Source organism: Zophobas morio, unplaced genomic scaffold (genome assembly GCF_036711695.1).
Source record: "Zophobas morio isolate AGI-343-1 ecotype UQ-CSIRO unplaced genomic scaffold, CSIRO_AGI_Zmor_V1 ptg000033l, whole genome shotgun sequence".
Classification (NCBI taxonomy): domain Eukaryota; kingdom Metazoa; phylum Arthropoda; class Insecta; order Coleoptera; family Tenebrionidae; genus Zophobas; species Zophobas morio.
The window spans coordinates 815,884-842,144 of record NW_026972138.1 but is presented as its reverse complement, the minus strand read 5'-3'; the positions used below and the strand labels follow the sequence as shown (position 1 = coordinate 842,144).

Sequence of the window (26,261 nt, the reverse complement as noted above, 5' to 3'; positions counted from 1 at the left end):
AAAATGTCAAAATTTGGCCGAAATTTGAAGAAATGTTCACTTTTGAAAAAGTCGTTTAAAAATTCTGAAAAAATTCAGGGACGTAGATCTCGACATGCTGATTCCAAAAATATAGGCTGTTGATGGTCGCGGAACGACATTTTCGGAAAAATCGGTACGAAATGCCTAATTTATCGAATTTTCAAAAATTTCAATATTTCAACCGTCGATTCTGGAAAAACGGTTGCAGCTGTCAAAGAATCGAGGCCGGAAGTGAGTTCTAGAACTCGAAATCTACAAGAAAATGTACTCAGTTAGGTTTCGAAAATGTCAAAATTTGGCCGAAATTTGAAGAAGGGGGGACCATTGGAAAATTTTCACTTTTGAAAAAGTCGTTTAAAAATTCTGAAAAAATTCAGGGACGTAGATCTCGACGTGCTGATTCCAAAAATATAGGCTGTTGATGGTCGCGGAGCGACATTTTCGAAAACATCGGTACGAAATGCCTAATTTATCGAATTTTCAAAAATTTTAAATATTTCAACCGTCGATTTTGGAAAAACGGTTGCAGCTATCAAAAAATCGAGGCCGGAAGTGAGTTCTAGAGTTCGAAATCTACAAGAAAATGTACTTAGTTAGGTTTCGAAAATGTCAAAATTTGGCCGAAATTTGAAGAAGGGGGGACCATTGGAAAATTTTCACTTTTGAAAAAGTCGTTTAAAAATTCTGAAAAAATTCAGGGACGTAGATCTCGACGTGCTGATTCCAAAAATATAGGCTGTTGATGGTCGCGGAGCGACATTTTCGGAAAAATCGGTACGAAATGCCTAATTTATCGAATTTTCAAAAATTTCAATACTTCAACCGTCGATTCTGGAAAAACGGTTGCAGCTATCAAAGAATCGAGGCCGGAAGTGAGTTCTAGAGCTCGAAATCTACAAGAAAATGTACTCAGTTAGGTTTCGAAAATGTCAAAATTTGGCCGAAATTTGAAGAAGGGGGGACCATTGGAAAATTTTCACTTTTGAAAAAGTCGTTTAAAAATTCTGAAAAAATTCAGGGACGTAGATCTCGACGTGCTGATTCCAAAATTATATACTGTTGATGGTCGCGGAGCGACATTTTCGAAAAAATCGGTACGAAATGCCTAATTTATCGAATTTTCAAAAATTTCGATATTTCAACAGTCGATTCTGGAAAAACGGTTGGAGTTATCAAAGAAACTAGACCGGAAGTGTGTTCTAGGGCTCGAAATCTACAAGAAAATGTATTCAGTTAGGTTTCGAAAATGTCAAAATTTGGCCGAAATTTGAAGAAGGGGGGACCATTGGAAAATTTTCACTTTTGAAAAAGTCGTTTAAAAATTCTGAAAAAATTCAGGGACGTAGATCTCGACGTGCTGATTCCAAAAATATAGGCTGTTGATGGTCGCGGAGCGACATTTTCGAAAAAATCGGTACGAAATGCCTAATTTATCGAATTTTCAAAAATTTCGATACTTCGACAGTCGATTCTGGAAAAACGGTTGGAGTTATCAAAGAAACGAGACCGGAAGTGTGTTCTAGGGCTCGAAATCTACAAGAAAATGTATACAGTTAAGTTTCGAAAATGTCAAAATTTGGCCGAAATTTGAAGAAATGTTCACTTTTGAAAAAGTCGTTTAAAAATTCTGAAAAAATTCAGGGACGTAGATCTCGACATGCTGATTCCAAAAATATAGGCTGTTGATGGTCGCGGAACGACATTTTCGGAAAAATCGGTACGAAATGCCTAATTTATCGAATTTTCAAAAATTTCAATATTTCAACCGTCGATTCTGGAAAAACGGTTGCAGCTATCAAAGAATCGAGGCCGGAAGTGAGTTCTAGAGCTCGAAATCTACAAGAAAATGTACTCCGTTAGGTTTCGAAAATGTCAAAATTTGACCGAAATTTGAAGAAGGGGGGACCATTGGAAAATTTTCACTTTTGAAAAAGTCGTTTAAAAATTCTGAAAAAATTCAGGGACGTAGATCTCGACGTGCTGATTCCAAAAATATAGGCTGTTGATGGTCGCGGAGCGACATTTTCGAAAACATCGGTACGAAATGCCTAATTTATCGAATTTTCAAAAATTTTAAATATTTCAACCGTCGATTTTGGAAAAACGGTTGCAGCTATCAAAAAATCGAGGCCGGAAGTGAGTTCTAGAGCTCGAAATCTACAAGAAAATGTACTTAGTTAGGTTTCGAAAATGTCAAAATTTGGCCGAAATTTGAAGAAGGGGGGACCATTGGAAAATTTTCACTTTTGAAAAAGTCGTTTAAAAATTCTGAAAAAATTCAGGGACGTAGATCTCGACGTGCTGATTCCAAAAATATAGGCTGTTGATGGTCGCGGTGCGACATTTTCGGAAAAATCGATACGAAATGCCTAATTTATCGAATTTTCAAAAATTTCGATATTTCAACCGTCGATTCTGGAAAAACGGTTGCAGCTATCAAAGAATCGAGGCCGGAAGTGAGTTCTAGAGCTCGAAATCTACAAGAAAATGTACTCAGTTAGGTTTCGAAAATGTCAAAATTTGGCCGAAATTTGAAGAAGGGGGGACCATTGGAAAATTTTCACTTTTGAAAAAGTCGTTTAAAAATTCTGAAAAAATTCAGGGACGTAGATCTCGACGTGCTGATTCCAAAAATATAGGCTGTTGATGGTCGCGGAGCGACATTTTCGAAAACATCGGTACGAAATGCCTAATTTATCGAATTTTCAAAAATTTTAAATATTTCAACCGTCGATTTTGGAAAAACGGTTGCAGCTATCAAAAAATCGAGGCCGGAAGTGAGTTCTAGAGCTCGAAATCTACAAGAAAATGTACTTAGTTAGGTTTCGAAAATGTCAAAATTTGGCCGAAATTTGAAGAAGGGGGGACCATTGGAAAATTTTCACTTTTGAAAAAGTCGTTTAAAAATTCTGAAAAAATTCAGGGACGTAGATCTCGGCGTGCTGATTCCAAAAATATAGGCTGTTGATGGTCGCGGAGCGACATTTTCGAAAAAATCGGTACGAAATGAATAATTTATCGAATTTTCAAAAATTTCGATATTTCAACAGTCGATTCTGGAAAAACGGTTGGAGTTATCAAAGAAACGAGACCGGAAGTATGTTCTAGGGCTCGAAATCTACAAGAAAATGTATTCAGTTAAGTTTCGAAAATGTCAAAATTTGGCCGAAATTTGAAGAAGGGGGGACCATTGGAAAATTTTCACTTTTGAAAAAGTCGTTTAAAAATTCTGAAAAAATTCAGGGACGTAGATCTCGACGTGCTGATTCCAAAAATATAGGCTGTTGATGGTCGCGGAGCGACATTTTCGAAAACATCGGTACGAAATGCCTAATTTATCGAATTTTCAAAAATTTTAAATATTTCAACCGTCGATTTTGGAAAAACGGTTGCAGCTATCAAAAAATCGAGGCCGGAAGTGAGTTCTAGAGCTCGAAATCTACAAGAAAATGTACTTAGTTAGGTTTCGAAAATGTCAAAATTTGGCCGAAATTTGAAGAAGGGGGGACCATTGGAAAATTTTCACTTTTGAAAAAGTCGTTTAAAAATTCTGAAAAAATTCAGGGACGTAGATCTCGGCGTGCGGATTCCAAAAATATAGGCTGTTGATGGTCGCGGAGCGACATTTTCGAAAAAATCGGTACGAAATGAATAATTTATCGAATTTTCAAAAATTTCGATATTTCAACAGTCGATTCTGGAAAAACGGTTGGAGTTATCAAAGAAACGAGACCGGAAGTGTGTTCTAGGGCTCGAAATCTACAAGAAAATGTATTCAGTTAAGTTTCGAAAATGTCAAAATTTGGCCGAAATTTGAAGAAATGTTCACTTTTGAAAAAGTCGTTTAAAAATTCTGAAAAAATTCAGGGACGTAGATCTCGACATGCTGATTCCAAAGATATAGGCTGTTGATGGTCGCGGAACGACATTTTCGGAAAAATCGGTACGAAATGCCTAATTTATCGAATTTTCAAAAATTTCAATATTTCAATCGTCGATTCTGGAAAAACGGTTGCAGCTATCAAAGAATCGAGGCCGGAAGTGAGTTCTAGAGCTCGAAATCTACAAGAAAATGTACTCAGTTAGGTTTCGAAAATGTCAAAATTTGGCCGAAATTTGAAGAAGGGGGGACCATTGGAAAATTTTCACTTTTGAAAAAGTCGTTTAAAAATTCTGAAAAAATTCAGGGACGTAGATCTCGACGTGCTGATTCCAAAAATATAGGCTGTTGATGGTCGCGGAGCGACATTTTCGAAAAAATCGGTACGAAATGCCTAATTTATCGAATTTTCAAAAATTTCGATATTTCAACCGTCGATTCTGGAAAAACGGTTGCAGCTATCAAAGAATCGAGGCCGGAAGTGAGTTCTAGAGCTCGAAATCTACAAGAAAATGTACTCAGTTAGGTTTCGAAAATGTCAAAATTTGGCCGAAATTTGAAGAAGGGGGGACCATTGGAAAATCTTCACTTTTGAAAAAGTCGTTTAAAAATTCTGAAAAAATTCAGGGACGTAGATCTCGACGTGCTGATTCCAAAAATATAGGCTGTTGATGGTCGCGGAGCGACATTTTCGAAAACATCGGTACGAAATGCCTAATTTATCGAATTTTCAAAAATTTTAATTATTTCAACCGTCGATTCTGGAAAAACGGTTGCAGCTATCAAAGAATCGAGGCCGGAAGTAAGTTCTAGAACTCGAAATCTACAAGAAAATGTACTCAGTTAGGTTTCGAAAATGTCAAAATTTGGCCGAAATTTGAAGAAGGGGGGACCATTGGAAAATTTTCACTTTTGAAAAAGTCGTTTAAAAATTCTGAAAAAATTCAGGGACGTAGATCTCGACGTGCTGATTCCAAAAATATAGGCTGTTGATGGTCGCGGAGCGACATTTTCGAAAACATCGGTACGAAATGCCTAATTTATCGAATTTTCAAAAATTTTAAATATTTCAACCGTCGATTTTGGAAAAACGGTTGCAGCTATCAAAAAATCGAGGCCGGAAGTGAGTTCTAGAGCTCGAAATCTACAAGAAAATGTACTTAGTTAGGTTTCGAAAATGTCAAAATTTGGCCGAAATTTGAAGAAGGGGGGACCATTGGAAAATTTTCACTTTTGAAAAAGTCGTTTAAAAATTCTGAAAAAATTCAGGGACGTAGATCTCGGCGTGCTGATTCCAAAAATATAGGCTGTTGATGGTCGCGGATCGACATTTTCGGAAAAATCGATACGAAATGCCTAATTTATCGAATTTTCAAAAATTTCGATATTTCAACCGTCGATTCTGGAAAAACGGTTGCAGCTATCAAAGAATCGAGGCCGGAAGTGAGTTCTAGAGCTCGAAATCTACAAGAAAATGTACTCAGTTAGGTTTCGAAAATGTCAAAATTTGGCCGAAATTTGAAGAAGGGGGGACCATTGGAAAATTTTCACTTTTGAAAAAGTCGTTTAAAAATTCTGAAAAAATTCAGGGACGTAGATCTCGGCGTGCTGATTCCAAAAATATAGGCTGTTGATGGTCGCGGAGCGACATTTTCGAAAAAATCGGTACGAAATGCCTAATTTATCGAATTTTCAAAAATTTCGATATTTCAACAGTCGATTCTGGAAAAACGGTTGGAGTTATCAAAGAAACGAGACCGGAAGTATGTTCTAGGGCTCGAAATCTACAAGAAAATGTATTCAGTTAAGTTTCGAAAATGTCAAAATTTGGCCGAAATTTGAAGAAGGGGGGACCATTGGAAAATTTTCACTTTTGAAAAAGTCGTTTAAAAATTCTGAAAAAATTCAGGGACGTAGATCTCGACGTGCTGATTCCAAAAATATAGGCTGTTGATGGTCGCGGAGCGACATTTTCGAAAACATCGGTACGAAATGCCTAATTTATCGAATTTTCAAAAATTTTAAATATTTCAACCGTCGATTTTGGAAAAACGGTTGCAGCTATCAAAAAATCGAGGCCGGAAGTGAGTTCTAGAGCTCGAAATCTACAAGAAAATGTACTTAGTTAGGTTTCGAAAATGTCAAAATTTGGCCGAAATTTGAAGAAGGGGGGACCATTGGAAAATTTTCACTTTTGAAAAAGTCGTTTAAAAATTCTGAAAAAATTCAGCGACGTAGATCTCGACGTGCTGATTCCAAAAATATGGGCTGTTGATGGTCGCGGAGCGACATTTTCGGAAAAATCGGTACGAAATGCCTAATTTATCGAATTTTCAAAAATTTCAATACTTCAACCGTCGATTCTGGAAAAACGGTTGCAGCTATCAAAGAATCGAGGCTGGAAGTGAGTTCTAGAGCTCGAAATCTACAAGAAAATGTACTCAGTTAGGTTTCGAAAATGTCAAAATTTGGCCGAAATTTGAAGAAGGGGGGATCATTGGAAAATTTTCACTTTTGAAAAAGTCGTTTAAAAATTCTGAAAAAATTCAGGGACGTAGATCTCGACGTGCTGATTCCAAAAATATATACTGTTGATGGTCGCGGAGCGACATTTTCGAAAAAATCGGTACGAAATGCCTAATTTATCGAATTTTCAAAAATTTCGATATTTCAACAGTCGATTCTGGAAAAACGGTTGGAGTTATCAAAGAAACGAGACCGGAAGTATGTTCTAGGGCTCGAAATCTACAAGAAAATGTATTCAGTTAAGTTTCGAAAATGTCAAAATTTGGCCGAAATTTGAAGAAGGGGAGACCATTGGAAAATTTTCACTTTTGAAAAAGTCGTTTAAATATTCTGAAAAAATTCAGGGACGTAGATCTCGACGTGCTGATTCCAAAAATATAGGCTGCTGATGGTCGCGGAGCGACATTTTCGGAAAAATCGATACGAAATGCCTAATTTATCGAATTTTCAAAAATTTCGATATTTCAACCGTCGATTCTGGAAAAACGGTTGCAGCTATCAAAGAATCGAGGCCGGAAGTGAGTTCTAGAGCTCGAAATCTACAAGAAAATGTACTCAGTTAGGTTTCGAAAATGTCAAAATTTGGCCGAAATTTGAAGAAGGGGGGACCATTGGAAAATTTTCACTTTTGGAAAAGTCGTTTAAAAATTCTGAAAAAATTCAGGGACGTAGATCTCGACGTGCCGATTCCAAAAATATAGGCTGTTGATGGTCGCGGAGCGACATTTTCGAAAAAATCGGTACGAAATGCCTAATTTATCGAATTTTCAAAAATTTCGATATTTCAACCGTCGATTCTGGAAAAACGGTTGCAGCTATCAAAGAATCGAGGCCGGAAGTGAGTTCTAGAGCTCGAAATCTACGAGAAAATGTACTCAGTTAGGTTTCGAAAATGTCAAAATTTGGCCGAAATGTGAAGAAGGGGGGACCATTGGAAAATTTTCACTTTTGAAAAAGTCGTTTAAAAATTCTGAAAAAATTCAGGGACGTAGATCTCGACGTGCTGATTCCAAAAATATAGGCTGTTGATGGTCGCGGAGCGACATTTTCGAAAAAATCGGTACGAAATGCCTAATTTATCGAATTTTCAAAAATTTCGATACTTCGACAGTCGATTCTGGAAAAACGGTTGGAGTTATCAAAGAAACGAGACCGGAAGTGTGTTCTAGGGCTCGAAATCTACAAGAAAATGTATTCAGTTAAGTTTCGAAAATGTCAAAATTTGGCCGAAATTTGAAGAAATGTTCACTTTTGAAAAAGTCGTTTAAAAATTCTGAAAAAATTCAGGGACGTAGATCTCGACATGCTGATTCCAAAAATATAGGCTGTTGATGGTCGCGGAACGACATTTTCGGAAAAATCGGTACGAAATGCCTAATTTATCGAATTTTCAAAAATTTCAATATTTCAACCGTCGATTCTGGAAAAACGGTTGCAGCTATCAAAGAATCGAGGCCGGAAGTGTGTTCTAGAGCTCGAAATCTACAAGAAAATGTACTTAGTTAGGTTTCGAAAATGTCAAAATTTGGCCGAAATTTGAAGAAGGGGGGACCATTGGAAAATTTTCACTTTTGAAAAAGTCGTTTAAAAATTCTGAAAAAATTCAGGGACGTAGATCTCGGCGTGTTGATTCCAAAAATATAGGCTGTTGATGGTCGCGGAGCGACATTTTCGAAAAAATCGGTACGAAATGCCTAATTTATCGAATTTTCAAAAATTTCGATATTTCAACCGTCGATTCTGGAAAAACGGTTGGAGTTTTCAAAGAAACGAGACCGGAAGTATGTTCTAGGGCTCGAAATCTACAAGAAAATGTATTCAGTTAAGTTTCGAAAATGTCAAAATTTGGCCGAAATTTGAAGAAGGGGGGACCATTGGAAAATTTTCACTTTTGAAAAAGTCGTTTAAAAATTCTGAAAAAATTCAGGGACGTAGATCTCGGCGTGCTGATTCCAAAAATATAGGCTGTTGATGGTCGCGGAGCGACATTTTCGGAAAAATCGATACGAAATGCCTAATTTATCGAATTTTCAAAAATTTCGATATTTCAACCGTCGATTCTGGAAAAACGGTTGCAGCTATCAAAGAATCGAGGCCGGAAGTGAGTTCTAGAGCTCGAAATCTACAAGAAAATGTACTCAGTTAGGTTTCGAAAATGTCAAAATTTGGCCGAAATTTGAAGAAGGGGGGACCATTGGAAAATTTTCACTTTTGAAAAAGTCGTTAAAAATTCTGAAAAAATTCAGGGACGTAGATCTCGACGTGCTGATTCCAAAAATATGGGCTGTTGATGGTCGCGGAGCGACATTTTCGGAAAAATCGGTACGAAATGCCTAATTTATCGAATTTTCAAAAATTTCGATATTTCAACAGTCGGTTCTGGAAAAACGGTTGGAGTTTTCAAAGAAACGAGACCGGAAGTATGTTCTAGGGCTCGAAATCTACAAGAAAATGTATTCAGTTAAGTTTCGAAAATGTCAAAATTTGGCCGAAATTTGAAGAAGGGGGGACCATTGGAAAATTTTCACTTTTGAAAAAGTCGTTTAAAAATTCTGAAAAAATTCAGGGACGTAGATCTCGACGTGCTGATTCCAAAAATATAGGCTGTTGATGGTCGCGGAGCGACATTTTCGAAAAAATCGGTACGAAATGCCTAATTTATCGAATTTTCAAAAATTTCGATATTTCAACCGTCGATTCTGGAAAAACGGTTGCAGCTATCAAAGAATCGAGGCCGGAAGTGAGTTCTAGAGCTCGAAATCTACAAGAAAATGTCAAAATTTGGCCGAAATTTGAAGAAGGGTGGACCATTGGAAAATTTTCACTTTTGAAAAAGTCGTTTAAAAATTCTGAAAAAATTCAGGGACGTAGATCTCGACGTGCTGATTCCAAAAATATGGGCTGTTGATGGTCGCGGAGCGACATTTTCGAAAAAATCGGTACGAAATGCCTAATTCAAAAATTTCGATATTTCAACGGTCGATTCTGGAAAAACGGTTGCAGTTATCAAAGAAACGAGACCGGAAGTGTGTTCTAGGGCTCGAAATCTACAAGAAAATGTATTCAGTTAAGTTTCGAAAATGTCAAATTTTGGCCGAAATTTGAAGAAGGGGGGACCATTGAAAAATTTCAAATTTTAAAAAGGCGTCTAATAATTCTGAAAAAATTCAGGGATGTAGATCTCGACTTGCTGATTCCAACAATATAGAATGTTTGGGGTCACGAAGCAAAATTTTCGCTAGAATTGGTACGAAATGCGAATTTTTGAAGATTTCTAAAAATTTCGATATTTAAACAGTCGATTCTGGAAAAACGGCTGGAGTTATCAAAGAAGCGAGACCGGAAGTGTGTTCTAGGGCTCGAAATCTACAAGAAAATGTATTCAGTTAAGTTTCGAAAATGTCAAAATTTGGCCGAAATTGAAGAAGGGGGGACCATTGGAAAATGTTCACTTTTGAAAAAGTCGTTTAAAAATTCTGAAAAAATTCAGGGACGTAGATCTCGACGTGCTGATTCCAAAAATATAGGCTGTTGATGGTCGCGGAGCGACATTTTCGAAAAAATCGGTACGAAATGCCTAATTTATCGAATTTTCAAAAATTTCGATATTTCAACCGTCGATTCTGGAAAAACGGTTGCAGCTATCAAAGAATCGAGGCCGGAAGTGAGTTCTAGAGCTCGAAATCTACAAGAAAATGTACTCAGTTAGGTTTCGAAAATGTCAAAATTTGGCCGAAATTTGAAGAAGGGGGGACCATTGGAAAATCTTCACTTTTGAAAAAGTCGTTTAAAAATTCTGAAAAAATTCAGGGACGTAGATCTCGACGTGCTGATTCCAAAAATATAGGCTGTTGATGGTCGCGGAGCGACATTTTCGAAAACATCGGTACGAAATGCCTAATTTATCGAATTTTCAAAAATTTCGATATTTCAACAGTCGATTCTGGAAAAACGGTTGGAGTTATCAAAGAAACGAGACCGGAAGTATGTTCTAGGGCTCGAAATCTACAAGAAAATGTATTCAGTTAAGTTTCGAAAATGTCAAAATTTGGCCGAAATTTGAAGAAGGGGGGACCATTGGAAAATTTTCACTTTTGAAAAAGTCGTTTAAAAATTCTGAAAAAATTCAGGGACGTAGATCTCGGCGTGCTGATTCCAAAAATATAGGCTGTTGATGGTCGCGGAGCGACATTTTCGGAAAAATCGATACGAAATGCCTAATTTATCGAATTTTCAAAAATTTCGATATTTCAACCGTCGATTCTGGAAAAACGGTTGCAGCTATCAAAGAATCGAGGCCGGAAGTGAGTTCTAGAGCTCGAAATCTACAAGAAAATGTACTCAGTTAGGTTTCGAAAATGTCAAAATTTGGCCGAAATTTGAAGAAGGGGGGACCATTGGAAAATTTTCACTTTTGAAAAAGTCGTTAAAAATTCTGAAAAAATTCAGGGACGTAGATCTCGACGTGCTGATTCCAAAAATATGGGCTGTTGATGGTCGCGGAGCGACATTTTCGGAAAAATCGGTACGAAATGCCTAATTTATCGAATTTTCAAAAATTTCAATACTTCAACCGTCGATTCTGGAAAAACGGTTGCAGCTATCAAAGAATCGAGGCCGGAAGTAAGTTCTAGAACTCGAAATCTACAAGAAAATGTACTCAGTTAGGTTTCGAAAATGTCAAAATTTGGCCGAAATTTGAAGAAGGGGGGACCATTGGAAAATTTTCACTTTTGAAAAAGTCGTTTAAAAATTCTGAAAAAATTCAGGGACGTAGATCTCGACGTGCTGATTCCAAAAATATAGGCTGTTGATGGTCGCGGAGCGACATTTTCGAAAACATCGGTACGAAATGCCTAATTTATCGAATTTTCAAAAATTTTAAATATTTCAACCGTCGATTTTGGAAAAACGGTTGCAGCTATCAAAAAATCGAGGCCGGAAGTGAGTTCTAGAGCTCGAAATCTACAAGAAAATGTACTTAGTTAGGTTTCGAAAATGTCAAAATTTGGCCGAAATTTGAAGAAGGGGGGACCATTGGAAAATTTTCACTTTTGAAAAAGTCGTTTAAAAATTCTGAAAAAATTCAGGGACGTAGATCTCGGCGTGCTGATTCCAAAAATATAGGCTGTTGATGGTCGCGGAGCGACATTTTCGGAAAAATCGATACGAAATGCCTAATTTATCGAATTTTCAAAAATTTCGATATTTCAACCGTCGATTCTGGAAAAACGGTTGCAGCTATCAAAGAATCGAGGCCGGAAGTGAGTTCTAGAGCTCGAAATCTACAAGAAAATGTACTCAGTTAGGTTTCGAAAATGTCAAAATTTGGCCGAAATTTGAAGAAGGGGGGACCATTGGAAAATTTTCACTTTTGAAAAAGTCGTTTAAAAATTCTGAAAAAATTCAGGGACGTAGATCTCGGCGTGCTGATTCCAAAAATATAGGCTGTTGATGGTCGCGGAGCGACATTTTCGAAAAAATCAGTACGAAATGCCTAATTTATCGAATTTTCAAAAATTTCGATATTTCAACAGTCGATTCTGGAAAAACGGTTGGAGTTATCAAAGAAACGAGACCGGAAGTATGTTCTAGGGCTCGAAATCTACAAGAAAATGTATTCAGTTAAGTTTCGAAAATGTCAAAATTTGGCCGAAATTTGAAGAAGGGGGGACCATTGGAAAATTTTCACTTTTGAAAAAGTCGTTTAAAAATTCTGAAAAAATTCAGGGACGTAGATCTCGACGTGCTGATTCCAAAAATATAGGCTGTTGATGGTCGCGGAGCGACATTTTCGAAAACATCGGTACGAAATGCCTAATTTATCGAATTTTCAAAAATTTTAAATATTTCAACCGTCGATTTTGGAAAAACGGTTGCAGCTATCAAAAAATCGAGGCCGGAAGTGAGTTCTAAAGCTCGAAATCTACAAGAAAATGTACTTAGTTAGGTTTCGAAAATGTCAAAATTTGGCCGAAATTTGAAGAAGGGGGGACCATTGGAAAATTTTCACTTTTGAAAAAGTCGTTTAAAAATTCTGAAAAAATTCAGCGACGTAGATCTCGACGTGCTGATTCCAAAAATATGGGCTGTTGATGGTCGCGGAGCGACATTTTCGGAAAAATCGGTACGAAATGCCTAATTTATCGAATTTTCAAAAATTTCAATACTTCAACCGTCGATTCTGGAAAAACGGTTGCAGCTATCAAAGAATCGAGGCTGGAAGTGAGTTCTAGAGCTCGAAATCTACAAGAAAATGTACTCAGTTAGGTTTCGAAAATGTCAAAATTTGGCCGAAATTTGAAGAAGGGGGGATCATTGGAAAATTTTCACTTTTGAAAAAGTCGTTTAAAAATTCTGAAAAAATTCAGGGACGTAGATCTCGACGTGCTGATTCCAAAAATATATACTGTTGATGGTCGCGGAGCGACATTTTCGAAAAAATCGGTACGAAATGCCTAATTTATCGAATTTTCAAAAATTTCGATATTTCAACAGTCGATTCTGGAAAAACGGTTGGAGTTATCAAAGAAACGAGACCGGAAGTATGTTCTAGGGCTCGAAATCTACAAGAAAATGTATTCAGTTAAGTTTCGAAAATGTCAAAATTTGGCCGAAATTTGAAGAAGGGGAGACCATTGGAAAATTTTCACTTTTGAAAAAGTCGTTTAAATATTCTGAAAAAATTCAGGGACGTAGATCTCGACGTGCTGATTCCAAAAATATAGGCTGCTGATGGTCGCGGAGCGACATTTTCGGAAAAATCGGTACGAAATGCCTAATTTATCGAATTTTCAAAAATTTCGATATTTCAACCGTCGATTCTGGAAAAACGGTTGCAGCTATCAAAGAATCGAGGCCGGAAGTGAGTTCTAGAGCTCGAAATCTACAAGAAAATGTACTCAGTTAGGTTTCGAAAATGTCAAAATTTGGCCGAAATTTGAAGAAGGGGGGACCATTGGAAAATTTTCACTTTTGGAAAAGTCGTTTAAAAATTCTGAAAAAATTCAGGGACGTAGATCTCGACGTGCCGATTCCAAAAATATAGGCTGTTGATGGTCGCGGAGCGACATTTTCGAAAAAATCGGTACGAAATGCCTAATTTATCGAATTTTCAAAAATTTCGATATTTCAACCGTCGATTCTGGAAAAACGGTTGCAGCTATCAAAGAATCGAGGCCGGAAGTGAGTTCTAGAGCTCGAAATCTACGAGAAAATGTACTCAGTTAGGTTTCGAAAATGTCAAAATTTGGCCGAAATGTGAAGAAGGGGGGACCATTGGAAAATTTTCACTTTTGAAAAAGTCGTTTAAAAATTCTGAAAAAATTCAGGGACGTAGATCTCGACGTGCTGATTCCAAAAATATAGGCTGTTGATGGTCGCGGAGCGACATTTTCGAAAAAATCGGTACGAAATGCCTAATTTATCGAATTTTCAAAAATTTCGATACTTCGACAGTCGATTCTGGAAAAACGGTTGGAGTTATCAAAGAAACGAGACCGGAAGTGTGTTCTAGGGCTCGAAATCTACAAGAAAATGTATTCAGTTAAGTTTCGAAAATGTCAAAATTTGGCCGAAATTTGAAGAAATGTTCACTTTTGAAAAAGTCGTTTAAAAATTCTGAAAAAATTCAGGGACGTAGATCTCGACATGCTGATTCCAAAAATATAGGCTGTTGATGGTCGCGGAACGACATTTTCGGAAAAATCGGTACGAAATGCCTAATTTATCGAATTTTCAAAAATTTCAATATTTCAACCGTCGATTCTGGAAAAACGGTTGCAGCTATCAAAGAATCGAGGCCGGAAGTGTGTTCTAGAGCTCGAAATCTACAAGAAAATGTACTTAGTTAGGTTTCGAAAATGTCAAAATTTGGCCGAAATTTGAAGAAGGGGGGACCATTGGAAAATTTTCACTTTTGAAAAAGTCGTTTAAAAATTCTGAAAAAATTCAGGGACGTAGATCTCGGCGTGTTGATTCCAAAAATATAGGCTGTTGATGGTCGCCGAGCGACATTTTCGAAAAAATCGGTACGAAATGCCTAATTTATCGAATTTTCAAAAATTTCGATATTTCAACAGTCGGTTCTGGAAAAACGGTTGGAGTTTTCAAAGAAACGAGACCGGAAGTATGTTCTAGGGCTCGAAATCTACAAGAAAATGTATTCAGTTAAGTTTCGAAAATGTCAAAATTTGGCCGAAATTTGAAGAAGGGGGGACCATTGGAAAATTTTCACTTTTGAAAAAGTCGTTTAAAAATTCTGAAAAAATTCAGGGACGTAGATCTCGACGTGCTGATTCCAAAAATATAGGCTGTTGATGGTCGCGGAGCGACATTTTCGAAAAAATCGGTACGAAATGCCTAATTTATCGAATTTTCAAAAATTTCGATATTTCAACCGTCGATTCTGGAAAAACGGTTGCAGCTATCAAAGAATCGAGGCCGGAAGTGAGTTCTAGAGCTCGAAATCTACAAGAAAATGAACTCAGTTAGGTTTCGAAAATGTCAAAATTTGGCCGAAATTTGAAGAAGGGGGGACCATTGGAAAATTTTCACTTTTGAAAAAGTCGTTTAAAAATTCTGACAAAATTCAGGGACGTAGATCTCGACGTGCTGATTCCAAAAATATAGGCTGTTGATGGTCGCGGAGCGACATTTTCGAAAAAATCGGTACGAAATGCCTAATTTATCGAATTTTCAAAAATTTCGATATTTCAACCGTCGATCCTGGAAAAACGATTGCAGCTATCAAAGAATCGAGGCCGGAAGTGAGTTCTAGAGCTCGAAATCTACAAGAAAATGTACTCAGTTAGGTTTAGAAAATGTCAAAATTTGGCCGAAATTTGAAGAAGGGGGGACCATTGGAAAATTTTCACTTTTGAAAAAGTCGTTTAAAAATTCTGACAAAATTCAGGGACGTAGATCTCGACGTGCTGATTCCAAAAATATAGGCTGTTGATGGTCGCGGAGCGACATTTTCGGAAAAATCGATACGAAATGCCTAATTTATCGAATTTTCAAAAATTTCGATATTTCAACCGTCGATTCTGGAAAACCGGTTGCAGCTATCAAAGAATCGAGGCCGGAAGTGAGTTCTAGAGCTCGAAATCTACAAGAAAATGTCAAAATTTGGCCGAAATTTGAAGAAGGGTGGACCATTGGAAAATTTTCACTTTTGAAAAAGTCGTTTAAAAATTCTGAAAAAATTCAGGGACGTAGATCTCGACGTGCTGATTCCAAAAATATGGGCTGTTGATGGTCGCGGAGCGACATTTTCGAAAAAATCGGTACGAAATGCCTAATTCAAAAATTTCGATATTTCAACGGTCGATTCTGGAAAAACGGTTGCAGTTATCAAAGAAACGAGACCGGAAGTGTGTTCTAGGGCTCGAAATCTACAAGAAAATGTATTCAGTTAAGTTTCGAAAATGTCAAATTTTGGCCGAAATTTGAAGAAGGGGGGACCATTGAAAAATTTCAAATTTTAAAAAGGCGTCTAATAATTCTGAAAAAATTCAGGGATGTAGATCTCGACTTGCTGATTCCAACAATATAGAATGTTTGGGGTCACGAAGCAAAATTTTCGCTAGAATTGGTACGAAATGCGAATTTTTGAAGATTTCTAAAAATTTCGATATTTAAACAGTCGATTCTGGAAAAACGGCTGGAGTTATCAAAGAAGCGAGACCGGAAGTGTGTTCTAGGGCTCGAAATCTACAAGAAAATGTATTCAGTTAAGTTTCGAAAATGTCAAAATTTGGCCGAAATTGAAGAAGGGGGGACCATTGGAAAATGTTCACTTTTGAAAAAGTCGTTTAAAAATTCTGAAAAAATTCAGGGACGTAGATCTCGACGTGCTGATTCCAAAAATATGGGCTGTTGATGGTCGCGGAGCGACATTTTCGGAAAAATCGGTACGAAATGCCTAATTTATCGAATTTTCAAAAATTTTAAATATTTCAACCGACGATTTTGGAAAAACGGTTGCAGCTATCAAAAAATCGAAGCCGGAAGTGAGTTCTAGAGCTCGAAATCTACAAGAAAATGTACTCAGTTAGGTTTCGAAAATGTCAAAATTTGGCCGAAATTTGAAGAAGGGGGGACCATTGGAAAATTTTCACTTTTGAAAAAGTCGTTTAAAAATTCTGAAAAAATTCAGGGACGTAGATCTCGACGTGCTGATTCCAAAAATATAGGCTGTTGATGGTCGCGGAGCGACATTTTCGGAAAAATCGGTACGAAATGCCTAATTTATCGAATTTTCAAAAATTTCAATATTTCAACCGTCGATTCTGGAAAAACGGTTGCAGCTATCATAGAATCGAGGCCGGAAGTGAGTTCTAGAGCTCGAAATCTACAAGAAAATGTACTCAGTTAGGTTTCGAAAATGTCAAAATTTGGCCGAAATTTGAAGAAGGGGGGACCATTGGAAAATTTTCACTTTTGAAAAAGTCGTTTAAAAATTTTGAAAAAATTCAGGGACGTAGATCTCGACGTGCTGATTCCAAACATATAGGCTGTTGATGGTCGCGGAGCGACATTTTCGAAAAAATCGGTACGAAATGCCTAATTTATCGAATTTTCAAAAATTTCGATATTTCAACGGTCGATTCTGGAAAAACGGTTGCAGTTATCAAAGAAACGAGACCGGAAGTGTGTTCTAGGGCTCGAAATCTACAAGAAAATGTATTCAGTTAAGTTTCGAAAATGTCAAATTTTGGCCGAAATTTGAAGAAGGGGGGACCATTGAAAAATTTCAAATTTTAAAAAGGCGTCTAATAATTCTGAAAAAATTCAGGGATGTAGATCTCGACTTGCTGATTCCAACAATATAGAATGTTTGGGGTCACGAAGCAAAATTTTCGCTAGAATTGGTACGAAATGCGAATTTTTGAAGATTTCTAAAAATTTCGATATTTAAACAGCCGATTCTGGAAAAACGGCTGGAGTTATCAAAGAAGCGAGACCGGAAGTGTGTTCTAGGGCTCGAAATCTACAAGAAAATGTATTCAGTTAAGTTTCGAAAATGTCAAAATTTGGCCGAAATTGAAGAAGGGGGGACCATTGGAAAATGTTCACTTTTGAAAAAGTCGTTTAAAAATTCTGAAAAAATTCAGGGACGTAGATCTCGACGTGCTGATTCCAAAAATATGGGCTGTTGATGGTCGCGGAGCGACATTTTCGGAAAAATCGGTACGAAATGCCTAATTTATCGAATTTTCAAAAATTTTAAATATTTCAACCGACGATTTTGGAAAAACGGTTGCAGCTATCAAAAAATCGAAGCCGGAAGTGAGTTCTAGAGCTCGAAATCTACAAGAAAATGTACTCAGTTAGGTTTCGAAAATGTCAAAATTTGGCCGAAATTTGAAGAAGGGGGGACCATTGGAAAATTTTCACTTTTGAAAAAGTCGTTTAAAAATTCTGAAAAAATTCAGGGACGTAGATCTCGACGTGCTGATTCCAAAAATATAGGCTGTTGATGGTCGCGGAGCGACATTTTCGGAAAAATCGGTACGAAATGCCTAATTTATCGAATTTTCAAAAATTTCAATATTTCAACCGTCGATTCTGGAAAAACGGTTGCAGCTATCATAGAATCGAGGCCGGAAGTGAGTTCTAGAGCTCGAAATCTACAAGAAAATGTACTCAGTTAGGTTTCGAAAATGTCAAAATTTGGCCGAAATTTGAAGAAGGGGGGACCATTGGAAAATTTTCACTTTTGAAAAAGTCGTTTAAAAATTCTGAAAAAATTCAGGGACGTAGATCTCGACGTGCTGATTCCAAAAATATGGGCTGTTGATGGTCGCGGAGCGACATTTTCGGAAAAATCGGTACGAAATGCCTAATTTGTCAAATTTTCAAAAATTTTAAATATTTCAACCGTCGATTTTGGAAAAACGGTTGCAGCTATCAAAAAATCGAGGCCGGAAGTGAGTTCTAGAGCTCGAAATCTACAAGAAAATGTACTCAGTTAGGTTTCGAAAATGTCAAAATTTGGCCGAAATTTGAAGAAGGGGTGACCATTGGAAAATTTTCACTTTTGAAAAAGTCGTTTAAAAATTCTGAAAAAATTCAGGGACGTAGATCTCGACGTGCTGATTCCAAAAATATAGGCTGTTGATGGTCGCGGAGCGACATTTTCGGAAAAATCGATACGAAATGCCTAATTTATCGAATTTTCAAAAATTTCGATATTTCAACCGTCGATTCTGGAAAAACGGTTCCAGCTATCAAAGAATCGAGGCCGGAAGTGAGTTCTAGAGCTCGAAATCTACAAGAAAATGTACTCAGTTAGGTTTCGAAAATGTCAAAATTTGGCCGAAATTTGAAGAAGGGGGGACCATTGAAAAATTTCAATTTTAAAAAAGTCGTCTAAAAATTCTGAAAAAATTCAGAGATGTAGATCTCGATTTGCTGATTCCAAAAATATAGAATGTTTGGGGTCACGGAGCAAACTTTTCGCTAGAATCGGTCCGAAATACGAATTTTTGGAGATTTCTAAAAATTTCGATATTTCAACGGTCGATTCTGGAAAAACGGTTGGAGTTATCAAAGAATCGAGACCGGAAGTGTGTTCTAGGGCTCGAAATCTACAAGAAAATGTATTCAGTTAAGTTTCGAAAATGTCAAATTTTGGCCGAAATTTGAAGAAGGGGGGACCATTGAAAAATTTCAATTTTAAAAAAGTCGTCTAAAAATTCTGAAAAAATTCAGGGATGTGGATCTCGACTTGATGATTCCAAAAATATAGAATGGTTGAGGTCACGGAGCAAAATTTTTGCTAGAATCGGTACGAAATACGAATTTTTGAAAATTTCTAAAAATTTCGATATTTCAACGGTCGATTCTGGAAAAACGGTTGGAGTTATTAAAGAAACGAGAACATAAGTGTGTTCTAGGGCTCGAAATCTACAAGAAAATGTATTCATTTAAGTTTCGAAAATGTATAATTTTGGCCGAAATTTGAAAAATTTCAAATTTTAAAAAGGCGTCTAAAAATTCTGAAAAAATTCGGGGATGTAGATCTCGACTTGCTGATTCCAAAAATATAGAATGTTTGGGGTCACGGAGCAAAATTTTCGCTAGAGTCGGTACGAAATGCGAAGTTTTGAAGATTTCCAAGTCGTCTAAAAATAATGAAAACATTCGGGGATGTACCAAAATATAGCATGTTTCTACTCATAATGCAACATTTTCAAAATATTCGGGTTTAAATTGAATTTTTTTAAAAGTTCAAAAAGTTTCAATATTTCAACGACCGATTCTGAAAAAACTGTTGGAATTATCAAAGAAAGGACGTCGGATGTGAGGGGCAGACAGTTTTCTCTATTATTTGAAAATGTTTAATAAGGACAATGGTGTAAAAGACGAAATTACTGCACCTATGTTTATTCTATGTTTTTTCTCTGTTGTTTACCTTGGCCAAAAATTATTATTATAGTGAGTAAATAATTACACAGTTGCTGCAATAAATCTGTCAATAAAACGATCTTAAAACAGTTTCGTGTTTCTTTTTACTTTTTCCTTGTGTATCCCTTTTCAATTTTAATGCTCCTTGGAGAGTGCACTTCAAACAGAAGGTTTACAAGATCTTCGGAGTTGATCTAATTTTCAAGATGGAAGGGAACCCGTACGTTGTAAAACAAAGTTAAAACGGTGCTCTGAGGAAGGACGGCGGCGTTTAAAGTCAACGAATAAACAAGTATAAAGCAATTACCAAATTTTAGTATTGTACATATGATGGGTCAATTTCAATCATATCTATTCCAGCAAAAACTCGATGACGTCATTTAAAAACATTATCTAGCAAGTTCCAACCCAACTAGCGAAGTGTCTTTCCGAAGAATCGCATAACCGTAAAACAAATCCACGGCGACAGAATCCTCTTACACTTGATTATCCTTCAATCCGCCGCTACTCCCTTACGCTACATTATCAGCAGCGACAGGAAACTCCATTTTGCTTCACATACTTGCACGTATTTTTCAAGTTTCCCAAATTTAATCATGGCGAGCATTTTTCGTCCCGCTGGAGCTAATCTTCGAGAAGAGTAAATTACATGAAGCGAATTATCTTGTCCACACAGTTCAGTTTAGAGTTTAGTGGAGACAAACGGCGTGACACACACAATGCACTAACCCCTTTTTCGCTAAACACATAAATGTGAAGGCGAAACCCGCGAAAGAATTACGAGGTGAAAAATTTTCCAAAGTAACCGCAATGGAAAAATTTTTATGGCTTAATTCACCGGAGCTGAAATAATTGAAAGGAAATTTATAGCTAAACTCTAACAGCATACAAAAAGTTTCGGTTGCATCCGGCTAAGTGCAAAGTTTCAAAATGTTGGTTTATTTTTATCACCTTGACTGGGTTTAGTGAATAATTTACCGAGGAGGGAGGAAAATTTATTAAATTCTTTCAGAGTATTATTATTTTTCAGACAAGTCAATATTCTTTCTGAAAATAAAAGGTAATTTGTTGACGTCGAAGGTGATAACTCCACGTGGTTCGAAATCATTGTAGGATTACCAAGGCGGACTGAGCGACATCTGTGATCTTTTTTCCGTGCCAGCAGTTTGACGTTTCATGAATGGACAAATTTTCTCAATCACTGTGATAGTCTGACGTGTTCTTATTATTCTACGTCATAAGAAAAGAAAAGTGCACACAATGGTTATAAAAGTTTTAAATTCTATGTAAACTATGCTGAATTAATCCAATATGCAACCATGTTGCAATCATTTAATAATAGTTATTCAAACCTATATTGAAAATGGTAAGCTTTAATTTAATGAACAGCTTGCAGCGCCATCTAGTCGCCAAAAGCTTTATCTGGTGTGGTAAACTGTGTTTAGAGTTGTAAATTATAATGTAGTTCGGAAATTCTGGAAAAATGGTAGAAATCGTTAAAGAAATGAGCGCGCGTCAATGTAAAGTAAGTTTGCTTATTTAATCACAGATGTCGCATGATGGATCTAGCTGTCAAACATTCTTTTTATTTATGGCCAACTAGATCTTGAAATTGGTAGATAATCAATTCTTTGTTAGTCACGGATAATTGATAGATGTTACTTAAAATGAAAGAACAAAAACAGAAATAAGAACTCCTTTTAAAAAATTGGTCGAATGTTATTTCAAGAGAACTTCCCTCACCACTGAAGTGCAGCCAAAATTATCTTTTTTTTGCAATTTTTGTTTTTTGATAACCTCTATGAAGTAAAAACCAGTGGCGTAAATAACGTTCCTTTTGATTTGAATTTTTTCAATTTTTCATTTTTTTTGTTCCTTCATTTTTTCGATTTGCATTTTTTTGTTTTCAAGTTTAAATTTTTCAATTTTTCAACTTCTAGATTTTGCAATTTTTCGATTTGAGTTTCTCAAGTTTTCAATTTTAAATTTTTCCATGTGCAATTTTTCCTTTCAGTTTTTTATTTTCCTTATTTTTACAATTTTTCAATGTTCCGATTTTATAATTTTTTTTGATTTTCAATTTTTTCAATTTTTCGGTTTGCAATTTCTCAAGTTTTCTTTTTTCTTTCTTCAATTTTCCTATATGTAACTCATTAAATTTTAAGATTTTATAGCTTTTCGATTTTAGTTTCACGAGTTTTCAATTTTTAGATTTTTGAAGAAAAAAAACAAAGTTTAACCCCCGCCATCCGCCCAGATCTCAGTTGTGATAGTTTTTCATTCCTAATCAGACCGAAGGGCGGAGTTTAATTATAACAACAACATTTCTCTAAAAAAATCTACCCTTTTGGAAACATATTTCATATGATAATTTCTTGTAGAGAAATTAGGATTTTGCAACTAAACTTCGCCCTTCAGCTCACAACGAATAAAGCATTCATCACAATTGAGAGGGGGTGGGTGGGCGGGGCTTATATTTTGTCAATTTTTTCTTAATATACGAAGTCTTCTTTTCCCAACAAGAAACTGACAACATGTTTAACTTTCCTGTTGTTGAAAGAAAACTCCATATATTAGAAAAAAAAAAACAAAAATTAAGCTCCACCCACCCGCCCAGAACTCAGTTGTGACGAGTTTTTCGTTCCTAATCAGACCGAAGGGCGGAGTTTAAGTGTAACGTCAATATTTCTATAAAAAATTCTACCCTTTTAAAAACATATTTCACATGACAATTTCTTGTAGAGAAATGAGGATTTTGCAACTAAACTCCGCCCTTCAGCTCATGATGAATAAAGCATTTATCACAATTGAGGAGGGGTGGGTGGGCGGGGCTTATATTTTGTCCAGTTTTTCTTAATATATGAACTCTTCTTTTCCCAATAAGAAACTGACAACATGCTTAACTTTCTTGTTGTTGAAAGAAATCTCAATACCTATATTAAAAAAAAACAAAAATTAAGCCCCACCCACCCGCTCAGAACTCAATTGTGACGAGTTTTTCATTCCTAATCAGACCGAAGGGCGGAGTTTAAGTGTAGCGTCAACATTTCTATAAAAAATTCTACCCTTTTGAAAACATAATTATTTTATATGGCAATTTCTTGTAGAGAAATGAGGATTTAGCAGCTAAACTCCGCCCTTCAGCTCACGATGCATAAAGCATTGATCACAATTGAGAAGGGGTGGGTGGGCGGGGCTTATGTTTTGTCATTTTTTTCTTAATGTGTATATGAAGTCTTCTTTTCCCAACAAGAAACTGACAATATGTTTAACTTTCTTGATGTTGAAAAAAAACTATACCCATTAAAAAAAAAACAAAAATTAGGCCCCACTCACCCGCCCAGACCTAAATTGCAATGAGTTTTTCATTCCTAATCAGACTGAAGGGCGGAGCTTAATTGTAACATCAATATTTCTTTAAAAAATTCAACCCTTTTAAAAACATATTTCACATGATAATTTCTTGTAGAGAAATGAGGATTTAGCAGACTAAACTCCGCCCTTCAGCTCATGATGAATAAAACATTCATTACAATTGAGAAGGGGCGGGTGGGCGGGGCTTATATTTTGTCCATATTTTCTTAACATATGAAGTCTTCTTTTCCCAACAAGAAACTGACAGCATGTTTAATTACCCTGTTGTTGAAAGAACACTCTATATATTAAAAAAAAATTGGTCTAAAGAGTTTAGACAGTACTTCCCTCGCTGTCGGAAACTTGACGACTGCATGCCTATTGTGTTTTTTTTTCTCATTACATTTTTGTAGTGGGAATTTAAAAAAAAATTGCGATGACGTCATCAACATTTTTGCAAGGACACGTATATCAGTTGGGATAGATGTAGTGTAATACTAAGAATAAAATTATTATATTCTCAAATTTTCGGGAAAATGAATTGGGTCGTTTGAATATTGATTTGTAATAATCAATAAAATAACGAAACAATTTACTCACGTATACCTACGTATCAGAGGCAACTGAAAATCGTGTATGTATAAACATTGTTAATTTAAAATGACAGGCGTAACAGCATACGTGAGAGCCAAACACACAAACTGTAAACAAAACGACCGTCGGTTTTATTGCTTCGACTTCCGCTTATTATATAAAACATTGGGTTTTATTTTAATTCTTGACGGTGAAATTCACAATTGGTTGATTATAAACATGTCTATTTCACATTCGCGGAATCAAGTGAACGCATAAAACAAATGCAGGTCTGTAATGTTAAAGTCGATGTAAATAAGCGTGCTACCCTTATGTTTCAACCGAGTTTTTCCTTTAACAAATTTTGTGTCTACCAAATTGGGTTGGTTGGGGTGTAATACTAATAATAAGTGTTGCCTTTAATTTAATCAATAAAATAAATTGACTTCATTAATTTTTTTGAACCACCTCTTAAGAAAATCTAAAAAATATGAATGGAATGATAAATCACAAGTACAAACTCATCATATTTTTTGCATTTTAGATAGGATTTATTCAGCAAAATTTAAGGGTGACGTCATCAATTTTTTTAGGAGGGATGAACAAATACATTTTGAACAAAAGTTTACCATGCTTATAATAACTTTAAAATACTCCCAAGATTTCAAAGCATTCGGTTTTGTAATTCCTGATTAAATCGATAAAATAAATTCACGCCTTCATTAATTTTTTTGAGTCACCCTGCATATGCAAATCCAAAAATATGAATGGAATGATAAATCACAAGTACAGACTCATCATATTTTGTACATTTTAGATACGATTTATTCGGAAAACTTTTGAGCTGACGTCATCAGTTTTTTGTAGAAGATAACCAAATATATTTTGACTAAAAATTTATTATGCTCTTTATAACCTTAAAACATCTGCAAGATTTCAAAGCATTCGGTTTTGTAGTTCCTGATTAAATCAATAAAATAAATTTACGCATTCATTAATTTTTTTGAGTCACTCTGTATATGCAAATCCAAAAAATATGAATGGAGTGATAAATGACAAGTACAGGCTCATCATATTTTGTACATTTTAGATATGATTTATTTGGCAAACTTTCGAGCTGACGTCATCAAGTTTTTGGAGGGGATAAGCAAATATATTTTGACTAAACATTTATTATGCTCTTTATGACCTTAAAACATCTGCAAGATTTCAGAGCATTCGGTTTTGTAGTTCCTGATTAAATCAATAAAATATATTTACGCATTCATTAATTTTTTTGAGTCACCCTGTATATGCAAATCCAAAAAATATTAATGGAGTGATAGTTCACAAGTACAGACTCATCATATTTTGTACATTTTAGATATGATTTATTCCACAAACTTTTGAGCTGACGTCATCAAGTTTTTGGAGGGGATAAGCAAATATTTTTTGACTAAAGATTTATGATGCTCTTTATAGCCTTAAAACATCTGCAACATTTCAAAGCATTCTGGTTATCAGATTAAAAATTAAATTTCAAAATGTTGTTTTATAATTTTGATTTTTTTTCCAAAAATCTGGACGTTTCGGGTGAAAAGTCGATTCAGAGTTGTAAACTACATGTGTAGGACTATGTTATTTTATACAATTGAAAACCCATTTACTATGTACAATTTTGAAGTGACGTCATCGCATTAGTGGTGGGGATGATTAGACAAATTTTGGTTAGCGTTTTACCATCTACATGATATTCTTAATATAAGTACAAAATTTCACAACAATCGGTCGAGTACTTTCGGAGATTATCTGTCTAATAAAAATCCGTGACAACAGACGGACAGACGGACAGACGGACAGACGGACAGACAGACGGAAATGGGAGACCTATTTCTTCGTCTTCTAGGGGTCATGAAAGATCGAGAAAACGTAAAAGTAGAGAGTCGGCCGACGGACTCGATTACAATACTTCCTTTGCTTACGCTCGGGAAGTAAAAAAAAACAAAAATGAAGCCCCACCCACCCACCCAGATCTAAATTGTAATGAGTTTTTCATTCCTAATCAGACCGAAGGGCGGAGTTTAATTGTAACATTAATATTTTTCTAAAAAATTCTACCGTTTTAAAAACGTATTTCATATGATAATTTCTTGTAGAAAAATGAGGATTTTGCAACTAAACTCCACCCTTCAGCTATCGATGAATAAAGCATTCATCACAATTTAGAAGGGGTGGGTGGGCGGGGCTTAGACTTTGTCCATCTTTTCTTAACATACGAAATCTTCTTTTCCCAACAAGAAACTGACAACATGTTTAATTACCCTGTTGTTGAAAGAACACGCTATATATTAAAAAAAAGAAAACAAAAATTAAGCCCCACCCACCCGCCCAGATCTCAATTGTGATGAGTTTTTCATTCCTAATCAAACCGAAGGCGGAGTTTAATTGTAGCATCAATATTATTATAAAAAATTCAACCCTTTTAAATAAAAACATATTTCACATATAATTTCTT

At 35.9% G+C, this 26,261-nt stretch overlaps 1 protein-coding gene across 1 annotated transcript in view; it reads right to left on the bottom strand.

Annotated features, from left to right (window-relative positions):
• The window catches only part of LOC135139789 (U-Asilidin(12)-Dg3b-like), a 134,005-nt gene that overhangs the window by 25,134 nt on the left and 82,610 nt on the right, over window positions 1–26,261 (bottom strand). The gene's annotated exons all lie outside the window — the stretch shown is intronic.